General features: G+C 37.3%; 1 protein-coding gene across 1 annotated transcript in view; it reads left to right on the forward strand.

Moving 5' to 3' along the window:
• The first annotated feature begins 1847 nt into the window (after positions 1-1847).
• Positions 1848-19985, forward strand: part of lzts2a (leucine zipper, putative tumor suppressor 2a) — a 79836-nt gene continuing 61698 nt past the window's right edge. The window contains exon 1 of the mRNA XM_048204234.1: positions 1848-2238. The gene's annotated coding sequence lies outside the window, so the exon portion shown is untranslated. The remainder of the gene's footprint in view (positions 2239-19985) is intronic.

Raw genomic sequence — 19985 nt, forward strand, 5'->3', positions numbered from 1 at the left:
AATAATGACTTTATTCAAAGTCGACTTTTTTTGACTCTTTCCTGTCCTTATCCTCACACAGGTGACGCAGTAAGCACAGTGCAGCGCTTCCGTGTTTAAGTCTGAATGCCGGCTCAGTATTGGCCAAAGCTGTTCACATGATGTATGCGTGTGATGATGACGCAAGTGCCGGCCAATAAAGAGTCGCATTCTGATGTAGAACCTGATGTAGAACATAAATAACGTATGAGAATGACACAGAAGAGAAGATATTGTTGAATAAAGTAGTTTTTGTTTCGTTTTTGCACACAAAAAGTATTCTCGCTTCATAAAATTAAGGTTCAACCACTGCAGTCACGTCGATGGTTTTAAAGGTGAATATGTAAGAATTTTGCAAATATCCAAAACCAATGTAAAATTATCAAACCAGTAGGCCAGTGTTATATATTTTGTTCACTTGAGTACTTACAACATCTCAAATGTTTGCAACTATTTGTAAATCGTGAGAAAATTTGAAAAAATTGCTATTTTAACCAAGGCTCCGGGACGTGTGAGGAGTCGCCTGTCCATTGCGTCTTACCCTCGGTTTCCGGTTTTATTTTGTAGAAACAACTGTTTTGATATATTTATAGACAGAAAACTAATTATTGTCATATAGCTCAACACATTTAGTCTTGTTGTTTAAATCTAATTTTCTTGATTTTTTGCAAGTACCATGCTTTACCATGCCTCAGAGAAAACACTATTTTGTGACGTAGCTAACATAGATGCAGCGTTATTTTTAGTAACAGTAATACAGAATTTTCTCCATCATACAATACGTTTTAAAAAGAATTGCATGCCATTTATCAACACAAGCCATTCAGCATTTTATATGATAATCTAAAATCTTACTGTAGTGTGTCTCAAACAAGTGTCTCACAGCAGCCGCCGAGCAAACGCACCGAGTAACGTAATAACATTTTCAACACACTCAAATGTATCTAATATGATAAACAGAGCTGCGTTACCTCATACTCATGACCGGAAAAGCGGAAGCGGCGCCGGTGACTGTGGCATAATAAAAGTCCCGCTGCTCGCGGAGTGTGTTGTGCAGTCGCTCCAGCGGCCTCGTTCAGCTCCCACAACACTCGGTCCTGCTCTGCTTCATACTACAGTAACGTTAATAATCTCATCCATGAACATATTTTCTTCCCAAGTCCTATCCCAATTATTTTCCCCCAGCCGTTGAGGTGAAGACCACATCCCAAGATTCCGAGCTCAAACTTGGCGTCATCAAGCTACACCTTTGTTTTGAATAGGCTTCTAGCGACCTCTAGCAGACAGAAAATATTACATATTGCACCTTTAACGATGTCTTTTAGTATCTTTCTGGATCTTGAAAGTGATGGTTAAATTGCTGTCTATGGACGAGTCATATATCTCTCGGATTTCATCAAAAACTTTCTTAATTTGTGTTCCGAAGATGAACGAAGGTCTTACGGGTGTGGAACGACATGAGGGTGAGTAATTAATGGCATAATTTTCATTTCTGGGTGAACCCATTAAATTCTTCATTACAAAAAAGATACTAATGCTGATACTATGCTGTCATACTATATGACCTTGCCAAAACCTTATAGTTATAAAGATAAAACAATTCTGACAAAGTGGATACCAGGACTCCCTCTATTTCAGTTTATCATGACTCATATTTTTATAAACCTACGAAATGATTATAGTCGACTCGACATATTTTAACCTCAGCATTAAATGTGTCCAAAACACACTCTGCAGTGCCTGTTTATGGTTGGTTCGACATTCACCACTAATTACAATACAGTTCAAGTCGCTTCGTGAACTTGAACGTGTCGTCCGTCGCGAGCTCCCGCACGTGGCCACTCTCCCACAGCCTTACAGCTTGTCGCTCCAGATCAGCGGTCGAGACCGAATGTGAGGCATGCTCACTCTCGCGCTCCTGCCAGCGGCGGTCCAGTGCGGAGCGAGGGGGGCAGGGAGGAGCGCGACTCAGCAGCGGGATTCAAGGCAGTTTGCAGCAGTCACTTATTGGAGGATGGACGCAGAGATAAGCAGTAGCTTCGTGTATTAACCTTCAGCAACGGGAGTTTGTATTACTTTAGAGAGGAGTAGAGAAACGGAGGTTCATATCTGCGCGAACTTCACCAGCCTTTGGAAGCACTGAAAATACCAGGACGCTGTTTCTTCAGAAGCGTTGGTTCGCTGGACGGTTTTGCTCAAGCGCTCCTCACGTAGTCAACGGTGAGTGACTTAAATCCGTTTTGAAAAGTTTGAGCGTTTCTGATGCTTTGTCTGTTTTTAAAGTTTTGTTTTAACATGCATTGCTTATAACTAATTATCATCACTATATTTGTATCTTACTGTAGTTTCATTAGTCCGTAGTAGCCTACTTACTGCAATATTGACTTTACAGTGGCAAGTGACTATTGCATTATTGCTGCTTTTTTGGTAATATTTTATTTGGCATTGAATTATAATGGGAATCTGTTGTTTATATCACCTGTTAATTTAAACTACTATTTTTGTCACTTGTTCTTATTGCAGATTTAAAAAGATACTAGACCTATTAATAAATCTCACTAGATACATTTAAAAACAAAATACTATAGTAAGATTAAACTTCTAAGTTAAGATTAAACTAGTAAGTTAAACTTCATTATTGACTTTTTCAGTTTCATTCAAAGTTTAAAATGTTGCATTGATTTATCCTCTTACTGATTTCTAGATTATAAAGTTCAAATCAGTTCACCTTCATTTGTGCTTATGCATGTTGTTTTTGTTGTTTGTTTGGCTGTGAGAGTAAAGTGACTGAGTGCTTTATCTTACAAAGGTCATAATTATGTTAAATGTAGGCAGACACCAATTTATCCCAGCAAAAGTAATTATGGCATCCCAGTGTCTTTTGTAATTACAGCATATGGAGCGTCCCTCCTGGAGACACATTGTCTGAATAGCTTTTGTATTTAACACATTCTCACAACTCCCTATAGTTTATTCTCATTAGGTTCAGATCTTCTCACCTTTGACTAGTGTTATGTACTGTATGATAATTGCAACTTGTTAATTACCCTTAATGTTATCTGAGAATGAATGCAGTGTGTGTTTTTGACAAAACAGTTTGCTTTTTCAGAGGTTTTGCTGGTGTTTGTCTGTAACATTTTCCAAATATTCTCAATTAGATTTGTTAGATTCTCAGTGATATTCTGGAAAGTTTTGTGACATTCACCCACTTACTGTAATGTCACTTCAGTATGCTAGTAACCACTTCTCACAGCCAGCTGTTGTTGTTTAAAACAGCCTTTGTTTTATTGCTGTATGACAAGAGTTATAGTACATGTTGTGTTCATTGTAAAGCAATGTTTTTATTCTTAGTCAAATTGTAAATCAGTAAAACATTCCATTTTGCAAATCATTGGAAGAACTTAAAAGTAAAAACAAGGCATAAAACACTAATTTTAATGTAACGATCCAAGGATTGCCATGTTGGGAGACACTGAAGTGCCTAAACAGTCATATTTTTCCTCTTCTTTAAAAGAATCAGGCTTAACCCTGACCTGTTGTGTTCAACACACTCAGCAAAGAAGTTCTGTTTCTTCTATCAACATAGAGTAGATGTTTTCTGAGATTTTATTAACTGAAAACACAACGTCCCTTAATGTAAGATTCTAGGAACCACCTCCCTTCAGTGGAAGATTAAATATTAGACTCAAAACGATTCTGCTGTTATAAAGACATTCTTCACCCTGTCAGCAAAGCCTCTCTCTGGACTTCCAGTCTTATTATGAGTCATATTTAGCAGTTTATCTGTATTTTTGAGGGATTTAACTTAAAGTTGCCATATGTGAAACAGTAAATGCTGCATTCATGCACCGTTACTACTTGTACTTAAAGCCATTTTTGTGATTTGGAGAGTCTTAAAGGGTTAGTTCACCCAAAAATCCAATGGCTCAGTGAGCTCACCGAACTTCTCAAGATCCAGAAAGGTACTCAAAACATATTTAAAACAGTTCATGTGAGTACAGTGTAATGTTATGAAGCGACAAGAATACTTTTTGTGCGCCAAAAAACCAAAATAACGACTTTGACAATATTTAGTGATGGGCGATTTCAAAATTATGCTTCATGAAGCTTCAAAGCTTTACGAATCTTTTGTTTCGAATCAGTGGTTCGGAGCGCCAGAGTCACGTGATTTCAGCAGTTTGATACACGATCTGAATCACTGATTCGAAACAAAAGATTCGTAAAGCGTTGAAGCAGTGTTTTGAAATCGCCCATCACTAGATATTGTTGAATAAAGTCTTTATTTAGTTTTTTTGGCACACAAAAAGTATTCTTGTTGCTTTATAATCTTAAGGTAGAACCACTGTAGTCACATGAACTGTTTTAAATATGTTTTGAGTACCTTTTTGGATCTTGAGAGGTTCGGTGACATTGCTGGCAATGGAGGCCTCACTGAGCCTTCGGATTTCATCAGGAATATCTTAATTTGTGTTCCAAAGATGAATGAAGGTCTTACGGGTGTAGAATGACATGAGGGTGAGTAATAAATGACATTATTTTCATTTTTGGGTGAACTAACCCTTTAACTGCTCAACTGGCAATGCCTACATACTGACACTCTGAATCCTGGCACCGTACACAGTCCGCCATACCCAGCTGCTTTCAGGCATCCCACTGGAAATATTTAGGATGGAAGTGGGTGGGGGAAAATGTTATAACCGTTTCACCCACCCAGTTCCATCCTAAATATTTCACATAATTATATATCCTTTCAGCTACTCACTATGCCATATATTTGTATGAAATTGCACACTGGATGTTCTATGGGAAACCATTTGTTTATTTACGTTTATCATGTATGTCTTACAGTTGATACACTGTATAGCAATATGTCTGAAATTTGACTAACTGTCCTGGCAGCTGTATTTAATTTCGGGCCTTGAAGTTAAAGGCTTTCAAGTAGAATATATAGCTTCATGAGTCAATTTAAAAGTTAATTTTGGATAATATATACCCTTTCCTCAGAGCACGATGAAGCATAAATTGTAAATATTTGAGATACTTCCCAAGAGAAAACAGTTTTGCTTGCAGTACATTTCTGTAGTTGTATTGCATGTAGTTTTCTAATTTCACAAGTGCAGTCAGTTTAATATCAACAGACTGCTCTTATGAGTCAAGCTGAGGGGAGTCACTCACATGAGCTGTCAGAGTGTTTATAGTGTGAAGAGAGGCAAGTCAATGTGCTGGAAGGCTGGTTACACCATGAATGCCCAGCTGTTGCTGACAGTGTGTGGGAATATGGTGAGCGATCACTGATCACTAGGTCAAATGACATGCATTCCATGTAGCTCATAAAACTTTTAACCAAGTGCATTGATAGCCTCACTGAATCAAGCACTTGAAGGTCCAAACTCCCAGTATGGTGTTTGATTTGACAAATATATAGACTAATAAAATGAACAAACCTCCTGTTTTAATGAATTTGGCATCATACTGTATCAATGGAGATAGAGGTTGTAATTTCATATGACGTTGGATGGCGTTGGCAGGCATCGCTCTATAACCTTGCCTGCCGTTCTTGTCTTGATTGGAAGTGCACGTCAATAAACCAACACGCTACCACCGAATTTACGAGGTTATCTCTGGTATGTTCAGTCTGTGTGAAAAATTCAGTGCTGGCTCAGAGAATACCATAAATCTTTGATTAAGTTGCTCTAACATAGCCATTTATTAAATTCACCAAGACTACACTGTCTATATTGTCAATGAAAAATTGTTTTTTTTACGTGATTGGAGTCCTGACAGTAGATCTAGTGTTCTTAAGGCTGCCCGCTTGCAGACTGGTTTGCTGAGATATGCATAAGTGTATGTGTTTATTTATGGGTCTGTGTGTGTATGGAAGCAGTTGATCTGTATCATGTTGGGGGAGGAGCCATCCATTAATATTCCTGAGAGAAAATCAATGTATGCAGCTCTGTTTTCTTGGTATCGTCTTTCCATTTCTACTAATATGTCACATGGATAACAGTTTCTATCTGCATTGCTCTGGTCAATAGGCCTCTCTGTGGCTGTTGATTTAATCTCTCATTTACAATCTATCACAGTCAGCACTGACCAGTTTTAGTTCAGGTAGAAACGCTGTTCATACAGATTAATTTACACAGAATAAGTGAATCAAATGCAGTGATTGAATGGGTTGTGATAATGAGAGCTGCGAGGGGGCATTATTCTGCTAAATCCAAGATGTCAGTGTAGTGCTGGCTGCTGTGATGTTGAGGACAAGCAAACATGAGCTTCATTTCCTCAGAGAGTGAAGTCAGCACAATGATAGTGACAGTCTGTTAGCTCCTCCCACAGAGATGCCCCCTTCACTTCCTGTGGAGGTCTTTTGAGCAGCAAGACGTGATTCCTAGTGATGTGTCCAGTGTGATGTAGCGTACTTTGGCCATTTGAGTGATGAAAGAAATAGGGATGCACTGCAATTTTAGGGCCATCCTATAATCAGTAGCTTTTTGTGGAAGATACAATAACTGATAGGTTTACTTTTTGTATTTTAACCCTTTCAATTGGAATGGCTATATTTAATTTATAATGTTGCTAATTTACATTTGCAATCCACATATTTGTTAGTGAAATCTGTGTATAAACATTTTCATAAACAATTCATGCAATCTGCAAGCAGTCACAATATTACCGCATGACACAAGCTGATTGGCCTCTGCTGCTCCTGTAGCCAATGAGATTGCTTGCTCAACATTTAAAGTAAGCATGAACCGGAAGTTGCAAATGACTTTTCTCCAGTGCTGTGACGTATTTCCAATTGAAACGGAATATTGAATAGAGGGCAGAGTTTTACTTTAGCGTTCCTCCTCTCCATCTCTCACTCATAGCAGACTAACTGTTGCAGGAGAGTGGTTTAAGCATTTTCAACCCAAGCCGTCAAACTGATGTCATCAGAGAAGGGGCACCGTTGCAGAGGGGAGGAGCATTTTCAGATTTTGATTAAATATTACGAAGCCAAACAATTTTTTTGTGTGGATTGACTTGCACGGATGAATTGTTCACCACAAAACTAGCAATTTGAGCTAACAGAATAAATAAAGTCAATTTTGATTTCATGTGTACTTTAAATAGTCAGTTTGCACTGTAAACCCTAATGCTCAAAATAATTGGTTTGAGTAGGACAAACTTAAATTGAACAAATTAGTTCAGTTAAATTAACTGGTATAACTTTTTCTTCTGAGTTCACAGCACTGATGTATTTCAAGTAAACTGAACAGTTTCATTGTTTTGAGTTGTATGAACTAATTTCTTTTAATTTAGACTAACTTAAGTTTAACTGAAACTGGGCTGGGATTCCTATTTCCCAGCATACTTTGCCCATGGCACTCCAAAAGGTGAGTAAATACATGAGAAGAGTTTCTGTTAATGTGGGTTTTTGGAGAGTTACCATCATGGTGACAAGTTATGCTATACAAAATGTATGAGTTGAAGTTAGGAGCAATTAACATGCATGAGTACTACAAAACTTGACATCATAACTCAAAAAATATGATGTAACTGATTACTTCAATTTTTTTTTTTTTTTGAGTTAGCCCAACTTATTCGGGTTTACAGTGTGTACGCTGGTCCTGCAATGCACTATCATTGCATCATTCAGTTCTTCTGAAACCCTCCACCTCCCCCAGCTCCATCTGCCTAGATCTGCAATGGGATTCATGTGTCTATTCATGAAGCAGCGGCATATCTTACAAGCTCACAGCAGTGTGTCTGTGTATCTAATAGCAGTAGCAAGTCCATATACTTGCACATTCAAGTTACAAATGGCCGCACCCGCTCTTATGTTAAAAATAAGGTGGATACCATACCAGGAAAAATTAATGGAATTGTTAATAAAAAATCCCAGTTCTAGAGAATAATATTTTGGCCACTGATATATGGTGCACCACGGGCTCACTGAAGTAGTACAGCATCATGTGCTTGGGCTGCTTTCTATTAGTCAGGAATCTGCCCTGTCAAAGGGCTCTGCAAATCTGTACACCCCCACACTGAGAGAGAAACATTATGAAAACACTGTCCTTTTTGTACGTCCCCTGATTTATGATCTTTGGCCTGCGAGAGATGTAAAGCATGCAGCACTTTCTCTCCATCTAAGTCTCCAAGCTGATGCAACGCAGGGGTCTTCGGCTCACAACTGTTTTCACTGCACGGTGCGTCCCATAGTGATGTGAGTTATTATAGGAGACAAGCCGCTCGCTCTGCCTGAGGCACGTTCTGACTCTCACCTCTTTCTGCTGTGCTGCTGGCTTGTCCAGTGCATCTCCCACTGACTACAAACAAGCAGACTGTGTGACATGCCAGAGTTTCCTGCTTTACAACTGTTGACCTTGCCTGCATTTTAACCTCTGATCTGTAATTAGGTGTGTAAACATTAGTTCAAGAGCGGAATATGGTAGAGGAATGCAAAGTTTGCAATCCTGTTTAAGCAGTGAAGAGAGGCTGAGATTTGTGTTTGGAGGCAATAAAGCTGTTTAACCAGTATGTCATCAATGTTTATACAGATTGACCCTTTAATTCCTCTCTTGTATGTGTGTGGTCAACACCCACCTCGCACAAGACCAATCCAACAGGGAGGGGATGAGGCTAAATGTACATAATGGGACACATTTTAGTTAACATTCAACATTCATTCATGTTAGTCACATGTATTTTGAATATAAGTCTCTGTACTATATCTGCTTAATAGTGTTAATTAATATAACCATAGTAAAACTGATTTGATGGGTGGATCAGAGATGTGATGCTAATTTTTATGTCCTCTATTAATTCATAAAGTAATGTTTTTTTTTTCAGTATATCCCTATAATGAACATGATTTCAGTTCCTAAACTGAAATTTCTTGTCATACTTTTGTGTAAAATTAAGTAAAATGTAACCATCTTAAAGTGTAATTTAGTCGATTTTCAGCCCGCTTTGTATTGATACAATGTCGGGAGTATATGTAAGTGAACAATGTTTACTCCTTCTTTGTTTTACCTGGACCGAGAAATTCATGTTTATTTGTCGCCGAATGATGCAAAACGGCTTTTGACAGCTCCAGGGCTTTCTTGAAAACTACAGGTTATGGTTCCGCATTTTTCTATCTCTGCCCATGGACAGTTGGATTGACAGACTACCACAGACATTTAACAGAACAGTTATTGTAAGAGTAGGTTTATCACCGAAAATTGTATTATACTTTGTCTTTAAACAGCATTATGGTAGAAATGGAACACTATGGCAACAGCTTTCTTACCTTCTGTTTTCTTCAGACGGAACTGACTAAAGGTCAGTTTCTTTAAGTTTTTCTCCTTTGTTTGGCCGTAAACATTGTTGTTGACTATAAAAATGCGCTGGATCCTTCACTGGAAAGCGAAAGTTACTCACTCCCCCTTAACACTTACTCTTTGAATTCTTGAACCTGGAGACAATGAGTCGACATCATTATAACTAAAAGTTTGCTAAGAAGTATTTCCTACTAAAGCAAAGCAGTATTTGATTCTGGTAAGCGTATATACATAACAGACTGGTGGGAGTGGCCTTGGACGGCAACATGGCCAGTCCATTATGGGTGTTGAAGTTTTCCTACTAGGCAAAAGGGAAGACGACAGCTTTTATAGCAAATCAATTATAGAGATGATGAAATCCTATATTGATGCCTCCTCTCTGAAGGTTTGTACCGGCTATGTAAGATAATCCTGAAATCAATCTTTAGTGGAATTTGTCAGATGTAATTGATGGATGATTTGGAATCCTCTGGTTGCAGATAGTTTGAAATAATGCGTCTCTATCTTTGGCACAGCATGCTACATAAACCAGAGGGCTTATTCTCAGTCCAGTCATGTTGAACCATGACGGCAGTCTCTCAGGCATGTCTAAAGAGCCATGTAGGCTTAGATTCCCCCGTTTTGAGGGGATTATGTCCACACTGCATAGCACAGCAATTTAAACAGCCCTTATTTTGTGTCCTCAACCACCCCCATCTCACATGGTGGACAGAACTACTTATTAGCATCTGCGTTAGAGACCCGAGTCTAGTTGTCGCAGCTATGTGGAGCGCCGTGAAACTACAGCATGTGTTCACACTTAATCTCCAAAAACTCTGAGTGACTGTAGCAATGTTGTTGACCTCTCTCAATGGCCTTGTTAACCTCTCTGTTGTTCCCATGTTGAGAGGTATCTGTTAAGTATACGTGAAGGTAATGAGATGAGGTCAGAGTGTCAGGAGATGGTCCAGCAGACACAATAAAGTTTTAGTGCTGTCCATTACGGCCACTTTGTCCAGACAGCTTACACACTGAGCCAGCAGCATCCATAACAGGGCCAGTAGTCAGCTTGGAATGTGTTGACCGATGGAGTAAACATTTGGCAGGATTGCAGTGTTTAAGAGTAACGAGCAGAACTGAATGCAGAGGTCCCATTAAATGAAGTACACATTTTTCTGACATTCCATTGGCTTTGCACTGATGCATTGTGTAGAAAGACTTATCTGGGAAGTCCTGAGTTGGCACACAATCAAAGCTTGAAGTCTTGATTTGCTCGTTCTTCAGTTTGTTTTTTGAAGTAGATTTATATGAGATTCTGCAAGTGACAAATAATTTTTGGAATCTGCATTTGACTGTATAGTGTTTATAATTTTATCACTTTATAAATCCATATATGCATGCTATCTCCCGTTACTCAACTAATAACTAAACTTGTTTGCAGTGATTTATTAGCCAGGCTGATTAATCTGCAAATATTTGTCATTGTTTATTGGCATTAGCCATACCCACATTATTTTAACAGAAGCATTAGCCCTTTGTCAGCATATAATTAACCATTTTTGTCTTTAACATTTTTACTAAATATTGCGTAAAATAGTTTTTAATAAATTCATTTGCCATTTATTAAAGGTATACCACAAGCACTTAACCACGCCACAACCTTAAACCAATGCACGCACACACACACACACACACACACACACACACACACACACACACACACACACACACACACACACACACACACACTTTCTAATAAACCTGGCAATGTATATTACAAATATTATTGGTTCTTTGACGAATTGCTTATGTTTCCTTATTGTAAGTCGCTTTAGATACATGTCTGCTAAATGCATAAATGTAAATGTGAAAATGAAAATTTGGTCAGAATTTACTCACCTTCATGTCATCATTAATTTCTCTGTGTTTTTTATACATATATTGAAAGTCAATGAGATCTGATGATGTTTCTTCAAAAGGTTTAAGCACTGTGATTGTACTCTCTAGATGTCGGAATTGGACAATTCACATTCACACAGTAACTTTTAGTTCAGTGTGACATTCTTGAACACAATATTAGTCAGTTTTTGAAAGAGCATAGGCCATAGACCGAGTAATGTTTTTGTTCTTACCTTTGCAATAGTGTTGTCAAAATTACCGACCGTGATACCAAGTCGGTTCTGAAATTTTAAAAATATAACACTTTAATTGCTGATGAGAGGATTCGTAAACACCTCTGATTGGCCATTGTGTTCATGCACTCAACATATATGTCTGTGATTGGCTACAATGATCAACACGCAAGAGTGTTTGAAAGCACACGGAAGTGTTTGAATTTGAAAGTGTTTTGAAAGCTGGAGCATTCGGTGTATCGGTGTTCAGCGCTCCCGTGTGTAAGTGCTCGGTGAAGAGCGTCATTGATGTCTATTTACAACAAGTTTTTCAGAGGTGTTAAGAATCCGCTCATAAACTTTGTCACAGAGCTTATTTTCTGCAATTACCCCAAAGCCGATGTAAAAGTCCTATTGGGTTTTTGTCGAAGGAACCAGGGTGATGGTCTACAAAATGACATCATCTCTGTGGCACTCTATACACAACTCTCCATCTTTAGTCCTAAATTGCAGCAAATTCAGGACCTTGTGGTTCATTAGATCCATTTCCCAAAGGTAAAGTTCCTCATAGCCCGTAAAATCAAATGAACTTTAACAGCATCGCCATATAAAGAATTTATGTGTGTGTGTTTGTGTGTGTGTGTGTGAAATTTTGCACTTATTGTAATTGTGGGAAGTGGAGTTAGCTCCATGTGGATGGAGTTTAGTGAATGACTCTGCCAGATTGCCTGTGGTGTTGTTCCCTCTTCAGCCCACTCCATCAGCTGACTCTCGTGTGTTTTCCAATTCCAAAATGAAAAGAAAATAGGGGTGTACCATAAATTGCCTCTATGAATGCTGCCGCTATTAACATTTTACCATAAGTGCAGACAGTTGGAAAAAGAAGAGAAATAGTTGTTTTTCCTCTCTCTGTGGTGTGGTGTCCACCCTCTGGCTCTGTCTTCCCACCCGTTCGCTGGAGCCAGGAGATGAGGAATGGTCTTTTTGGCTGCTGATGTTTTCGCAGCTCCGCCTGTGAGCTCTGGGGTTCAGTTCAAGCCCCACGGTAATTTTATTACCCCTCTCCTCAACAACACAAACACTAAACCTCTCCTCCCACCCCATAACTCTTGATTTATGTCACTACAACCACCTTGTCCAAAAACTTCCCTGACATTTCCAGGAGACTTTCTGAATCACAGCATTCATAGCTGAGACAAGCTGTCATATAAAGCTGTGATGGGGGCAGACAGATTTCCACTGAATACTCTTGATTTAAACAGAGGTGGGTAGAGTATCCAAAAACTGTACTCAAGTAAAAGTACAATTACTTATAGAAATATTTACTCAAAGTAAAAGTGAAAGTAATAATCCTAATAGTTACTTGAGTAAGAGTAAAAAAGTATCCAATAAAAATCTTACTCAAGTAGCTCGTTACTAGTTACTTTTATTATATATAGCTATATATATATATATATATATATATATATATACACACACACACACACACACACACACACACACACAATAGCATGTTATTATTTAATGTTTATTATTTAAATAGATATTTAATTTATTAATAGATATCTTTGCAACAAACAAACATAGAAGAGACAAGCATTATTTCTAGCATCTGTAACCCGAATGTATCGTTACTATATTAATAACGTATACAGCTAACGTTACATTTTAAAGAAGAGAGAAAACTCTTTACATGTGCTCGCGCTCATATCTGAACTTGACACAAACAATGATCAAATACACATTGACGGATCTTCTTCGGTCTGTTCTCCAAAATGTAATCAAATGTATATTTCAACTGTGTCAACGCAAAGCGTTCATTTTCAAGACGAACAGGTCGCTGGCGCCGCCATTGCGCAATAGTATATGTATAAATTAATGTATAAATTAAGATATATGCCCATAAAAACGGTAAAGAAATACTACATACTTTTGTTATAGTGACGTAATAATCTACGGTGGCCCAGTAGTGCACAACACAACGAAATTAAAAAAGCAAACATAAGTTCACAACACAACGAAATCGAGACACAACACAACAGAATCGAGCCACAACACAACGGAATAAAGCCACAACACAACGGAATCAAGCCACAACACAACGGAAATGCTCCCGACCACTAGGGGGCTCTCAGAGCTCGGTAAAGTTAGGTAAAGTTAGGCTCGGTAAAGTTGTTCTATAGAGTCGGCAGTAATATCAATACCACGATTAGTTTAAACAGTATGTAACCACTGCATATCGACATGAAATATTAATTCAATATCACCTACGTGCAAAATACCTTCATATTTAGGCCTATACTTGTGAATGATTTGACGCGCTACCACGGCGCATGATGAAGGGAACGTCTGCCAATCCCACTAAGTGGTTAAAACGTATAATTTGTATTCATTAAAATTACTTTTAACATTTAAAAACAGACATATTCAAATTCCAAAGCTTGTCAGTCTTACCAACAGGAACTAACAACCTTTGGAATTTGAACATGTCTGTTTTTAAATGTTAAAAGTAATTTTAATGAATACAAATTATACGTTTTAACCACTTGGTGGAATTGGTGGATGTTCCCTTTATCATGCGCCGTGGTATCGCGTCAAATCATTCACAAGTATAAATATGAAGCTATTGTGAACGTAGTTGATTTTTAATTAATATACCATGTCGATATACAATGCTTACATACTTAAAACTAATCATGGTATTGATATCTTTGTAAAACTGTTGACTTTATAGAACGGTGGCAAGGAATAGTAATATTACCTAGCTCTGAGAGCCCCCAAGTGGTCGGGAGCATTTCCGTTGTGTTGTGGCTTGATTCCGTTGTGTTGTGGCTTATTCCGTTGTGTTGTGGTTTGATTCCGTTGTGTTGTGGTTTGATTCCGTTGTGTTGTGGCTTGATTCCGTTGTGTTGTGGCTTATTCCGTTGTGTTGTGGTTTAATTCCGTTGTGTTGTGGTTTAATTCCGTTGTGTTGTGGCTTATTCCGTTGTGTTGTGGCTTTATTTCGTTGTGTTGTGGCTTGTTTCCGTTGTGTTGTGAACTTATGTTTGCTTTTTTAATTTCGTTGTGTTGTGCACTACTGGGCCACCGTAATAATCTGTTTGGTTGTAAAATGTCGGCTATTGGCTCGGCTGTATCATGAAGTAAAATCAAATGAAATCGATAGGCCTAACGTTACCTGTGGAATTGTTCACAGACAGCATACGCAGCTCAACTAATAAAGATCTTCATCGCTGGCAAACAACTGTATGCATTTGCAGATTTGCTTTTAATTGACTGTAGGTCCACTGCCACTTCATCCGCTCCGAGTGAGAAACCGCTTCAAACGATTCAGCGCGTGCAGGAACTGAACAAATCATTCAAACTGATTCGCGAATCAATTTAGACAGCTTTACCAACTTGTTTGATCAAGTCTTTGAACAGAATCGACTCAAAAGAGTGATTCATTTGTGAATGGGGCATCGTTCATGAAAAAAGAGACAGCGCGCATGGAATAAACTACGCATTTCTTAACATTTACAGTATTGAATTAAAATAAAGTAACGAGATGAACGTTGCCCATTGTAGCGAAGTAAAAGTACAGATTTTTCATTACAAATTTACTCAAGTTAAAGTAAAAGTACCCACATTTTAATCTACTCTAAAAAGTACAACTTTTCCAAAAAACTACTCAAGTAAATGTAACGAAGTAAATGTACTTCGTTACTACCCACCTCTGGATTTAAATGCATGGTTGATATATATATATATATATTTTTCCCTCATGCTGTTTGGGTGCTCTGTCATCTTCTTAACTTATTTTTAGGGACAGATCTGATGCTGGAATCAGTAATGTGTGTGGATTTGTTTTTAGAGCCGAACAGTCTCTCGTTTAGTACTCAACTTCACAAGAAAACATATATAGCAGTAGTAATATATAATTCATTGACCAGTAATGATATTTTGTAGGGTTTCATATTTTAAAAAAGTTTTGAAAAAGTCTCTTATGCTCACCAAGGCTGATCAAAATACAGCAAACACCATAATATTGTGAAATGTTATTACAACTTAAAATAGCTTTTTTAAAATGTCATATCACATTAAATTATTCTATGTAATCTATACTGTATTTGAAAATTAAATTTATTCCTGTTACAGAAAAAGATGAATTTCCAGCATCATTACTCCAGTCTTCAGTGTCACATGATCTTTCAAAAATCATTCTCATTTGCTGATTTGCTGTTCAAGAAACAAGAAGATTTGTGGCTGTCAGTTTATGAAGCTATAAGATATTATCTGAATTGGACAATTTGAGTTATCTATGGAAGCTTGTTTCCGCCATGAGGTAAAAAATAAAATGGGTAATTTGGACTTTTAATCTCATTTAATCTCATTTTGTGATATAAAGTCAGAATAGTGTGATATAAAGTCAGAATTTGGAGTTATAAAGTCATAATTGTGAGATATAAACTCACACCTGCTTGTTGTAATGTGCAATTGTGAGTGGAAAAAAGACTGACGTTTTTTCTCAGAATTGCGAGTTTATATCTCACAATTCTGACTTTATAACTCGCAAATTGCATAAAGTCAGAATTGCGATATATAAACTTACAATTCTGAGAAAAAAGTCAGAATTGTGAGATATAAAGTTAGAATTGCGTGATTAAAAACTCGCAGTTGCGAGAAAAGGTCAGAATTGTGACTTTATATCAGGCAATTCTGACTTTATAACTTACAATTGTGAGTTTAAATCTCGCAATTCTGAGAAAAAAAAGTCAGAATTGTGAGATAAGAAGTTGCAATTACCGTTTTTATTTTTTTTATTTAGTGGTGGAAACAAGCTTCCATAGTCATCTGACTGTGTGTGTAGTTTATTTCATCCATCAACATTTTTTGGTACTGTTGTGCACTTATCATATGTCCTAAGAGAGCAGTATGGATTTCCTGTGGTCCATAGAAAGAAATATGAGTCTACCTTATGGATTACATAAATATTTTGAGACATATAATTTTCTCAACAGTCAGCTAACACTTTAGTGTTGCACTACAACTATTTATCAATGTCATGATCACATTGGGCAGATTAATGCAAGGCTTTTTTCTCATTTTGGTAGTGGCACCTAATAAACAAAGCCCCACAAAAGGTGAGGTGATATCTGTTCATCATATAAAGCGATCGTGTCTGTTAAGAAGGCTTGGACTAAACCACTCGGTTCATGTGGGTTTCTTTTATAATGACTTTATAAATTGATTTTTGTGGTATGCACTTTCAATGGAGGGACAGAAATCTCTCGGCTTTCATTAAAATAAATCTTTATTTGTGATGAACAAAGGTCTTCTAGGTTTGGTAAATAATCACAGAATTTTCATTTTTGGGTGAATTATCCCTTTAAATAGCTGTTTTTGAAGACAAATGTATTTTGCGTTCGACCATTATCAGCATTCATTGAAAAATTGTTATCAGAACCTAATGATAGTCAAAGCAATAAATTGGTTGACCTTTGAGTATGACCTCCTTTTCATGTAGGTCAGATGCCTAAACTGGAAGTCTGTCCCAAATGTGTGAACTTTAACCTGTCTGAACCTCAAGGTGGGGACTTGAGAAAGCGAGTCAGGTTTAATTGAGCATCACATTGCTTGTCATTGAGGCAGCAGCAGCATGGAGAGGTGAACAAAACCAGGACAGCACAGCTGGGAGACCAGCCAGTGAGAATGTGCTTGATGTTCACCAGCCACTACAGGCCACGTTGTGATTTGCTGCCAGATTAGTGCAGAATACCGAAGCTGTGTGTCAGTATTGATTTGAGAGGACTTCGGTTTATTTGGTGACTCAGCATTTCCCTTCTGAACCTAAGCACAAAAAGAATATAGATCCCGATATCACAGTACTGAGATCAGCTCATTTGCTTGACATTTTATGTAAGGTGTAGTTCTGATTTTTTGTTTTATGTGGTAAATAGAATATATTACTAAAAACATCATGTTGTATATTTTTCAGAGCTATGGAAGGTTGTTTTCACCACAGAAAAAAACAGTAATTGTGAGTTTATATTTCACAATTCTGGCTTTTTTTCCCATGCAATTATGCATTTATATTTCAAAATTCTGACTTTTTTCAGAATTGCGAGTTTATATTTAACAATTGTGGCTTTTTTCATGGAATTATGCATTTATATTTCAAAATTCTGTCTTTTTTCTCACAATTACTAGTTTATATTTCACAGTTCTGGCTTTTTTTTTTTCAGAATTGCAAGTTTATATTTCACAATTCTGGCATTTTTTTCATGCAATTATCATTTATATTTCAAAATTCTGACTTTTTTCAGAATTGCGAGTTTATATTTCACAATTCTGAGAGAAACAGTCATAAAGTCAGAATTGCAAGATATAAACTCGTAATTGCAAGTAAAAAAAAAGTCAGAATATAAAAAAAGCAAGATATAAACTCACAATTGTGAGAAAAAAGTCAGAATTGCGAGATATAAACTTGCAATTCTGAGAAAAAAAATTAAGAATTGTGAGATATAAACTCGCAATTACCCTTTTATTTTGACGGAAACAAGCTTCCATACAGAGCTGTACAATTCTAAGCAAAAATAATAAAGCAATTTTGTTAGGCTATAAAATGTTAGGCTACCTATCATTAACATTTTATCTGTATTACTCAAAATGTTAAAAATGCAGTTTCCGAGCAGTAATTTGAGATGGATAGAAGCTGTCCTGACTCTTTTTATGGTGAAGCCGCTTCTGTTTTTGTGCCACATAGCAAAAAGGATTAGAGTCAGTTACGTAACTCCCCCCAGAGCCTCTCCTCATGCATGGCCGTCTGGAACAGAATCTCTAAATAATGATTTTTAGGTTTATTTATGCTTAATTTGCACAATCCCTTTTGTTTATTAATGCATCTGCCTTCTTTTCATGTTTGATGAGCTAAAATGAGAGAAGTCTCAGAGAAAGAGGCAGTGATGGGGTATTTATAGAGTGTCCTGCTGTGGGGCTGGCCGATCTGTCTCTCTGAGGCATCGCGTCCTGTCAGACCCCATCAGATCTCCATATGGACTCGAGCTCACACACACACAGATTACTACAACTATATCACTCCCAATTAGACATTCAGCATTTTTACAATCAAAAAAACCTGTTTTGACCGTTATTTTGTTTGGATGTACTACTGTAGATTTTTTTTGTTGTTGTTCCAAAGGATAATGTCACGGTGGGTCAGGCAAAAACAAGAAGGGGATATAATTGCAGAATTTGATTTTAAACAAAAACAAAGAAGATAATCCAAACTGAAGATCACAGAAAAAACGTGTGGCAGCATAAACAACAAAAGAAAATGAACTGAACAAACTAAGGGGAACATTTACATGACAACGATGTACTAAACACTGAAAAGTTTTTCCTTTGCGTTTTTGTTGTCAAAATGACTAAAAACACTGTATTATGCTTCCAGGCCAGTAGTTGGCGATGTCACTTGTGCATGACGACACCGTTTTCTCAAATTCGCATTTTTGTAGTTTACACAGAGACAATAACGATATTGTATTCAAAAACTTTTTGTGTTTTCAGGCCATCAAAATGCCATTGTCGTGTAAATGAATGCCCAAAACGCATACGTTTTCCATTTTTAGTTGAAAACGGTGTAGTGTAAGTGCCCCCTCAGACCCATATTCAAGGGAAAACAAGGAAACTAATTAAACACAGGTGTGACGAGGGAAATCAAAAACCACTAAAACCACCAGCTAACAGGATAATAACTCAAACAATGAACAATGACAGAGACAAACCAACTCAAAGTCCTACAGAAACACAGACCAAACTAAACCTAATTTAAACTAAACATTTAATAGTTTTAGTTAACAATAACAAGATTGTTCTCAAGTTGATTGATCTTGTTTAAAGGATTTTTACTGAAAAACAAAATAGTAAATACTGAATAAGAATTTTTTTTTTTTCTGCACTGTATATTGTAGGGTAAAATGTAAATACAAACAAATGTTGTTGCCTGAGGTTCATACACACATACAAACACTTCCTTATTTAATACAATAAGCTTCCTTGTGTTATGAATGTAGATGATATCATGAAACAAAAGCTCTTTAACACAAACTCATCCTTCTATAAATGACACTAAACACACATGTGTAATCCATCTATCTTGTCTGAGTTAACAAATTCTTATCATGCAACCTTGCACAGGGTCCCAGAGGGATTAGATAGCAATATATGCTCTTTGGCCCATCTATTTCTCCAGGTTGTCCATTTCTCACCACATTTAAAGCTTTCTGAAGGGTGCTTTTGCTTCATTTCTGTTGTTTTTTCCTAAGATCTTCTCATATGTAAGTCAAGAAGCCATTACACTCGAGTCTGTGATCATTTCAGATGGCTGCACATCGTTGCATGTTTATACATATGTCAGATCCTGTGTTTGACAGCAGTAACATAGCAATGTCACCATAGCTTTGATCTCGCACAGCTCCCCATCTGTTACAGAGATTATGCGCTGAGGGAGAAAAAGCTGACATCAATGTTTCATGCCTTCAGCTGAGCTGCATCATGCATCCTGTATGTCTCTGAAGTTTCATCAGTGGTG

The sequence above is a fragment of the Megalobrama amblycephala genome, linkage group LG10, assembly GCF_018812025.1.
Source record: "Megalobrama amblycephala isolate DHTTF-2021 linkage group LG10, ASM1881202v1, whole genome shotgun sequence".
NCBI classification, from domain to species: domain Eukaryota; kingdom Metazoa; phylum Chordata; class Actinopteri; order Cypriniformes; family Xenocyprididae; genus Megalobrama; species Megalobrama amblycephala.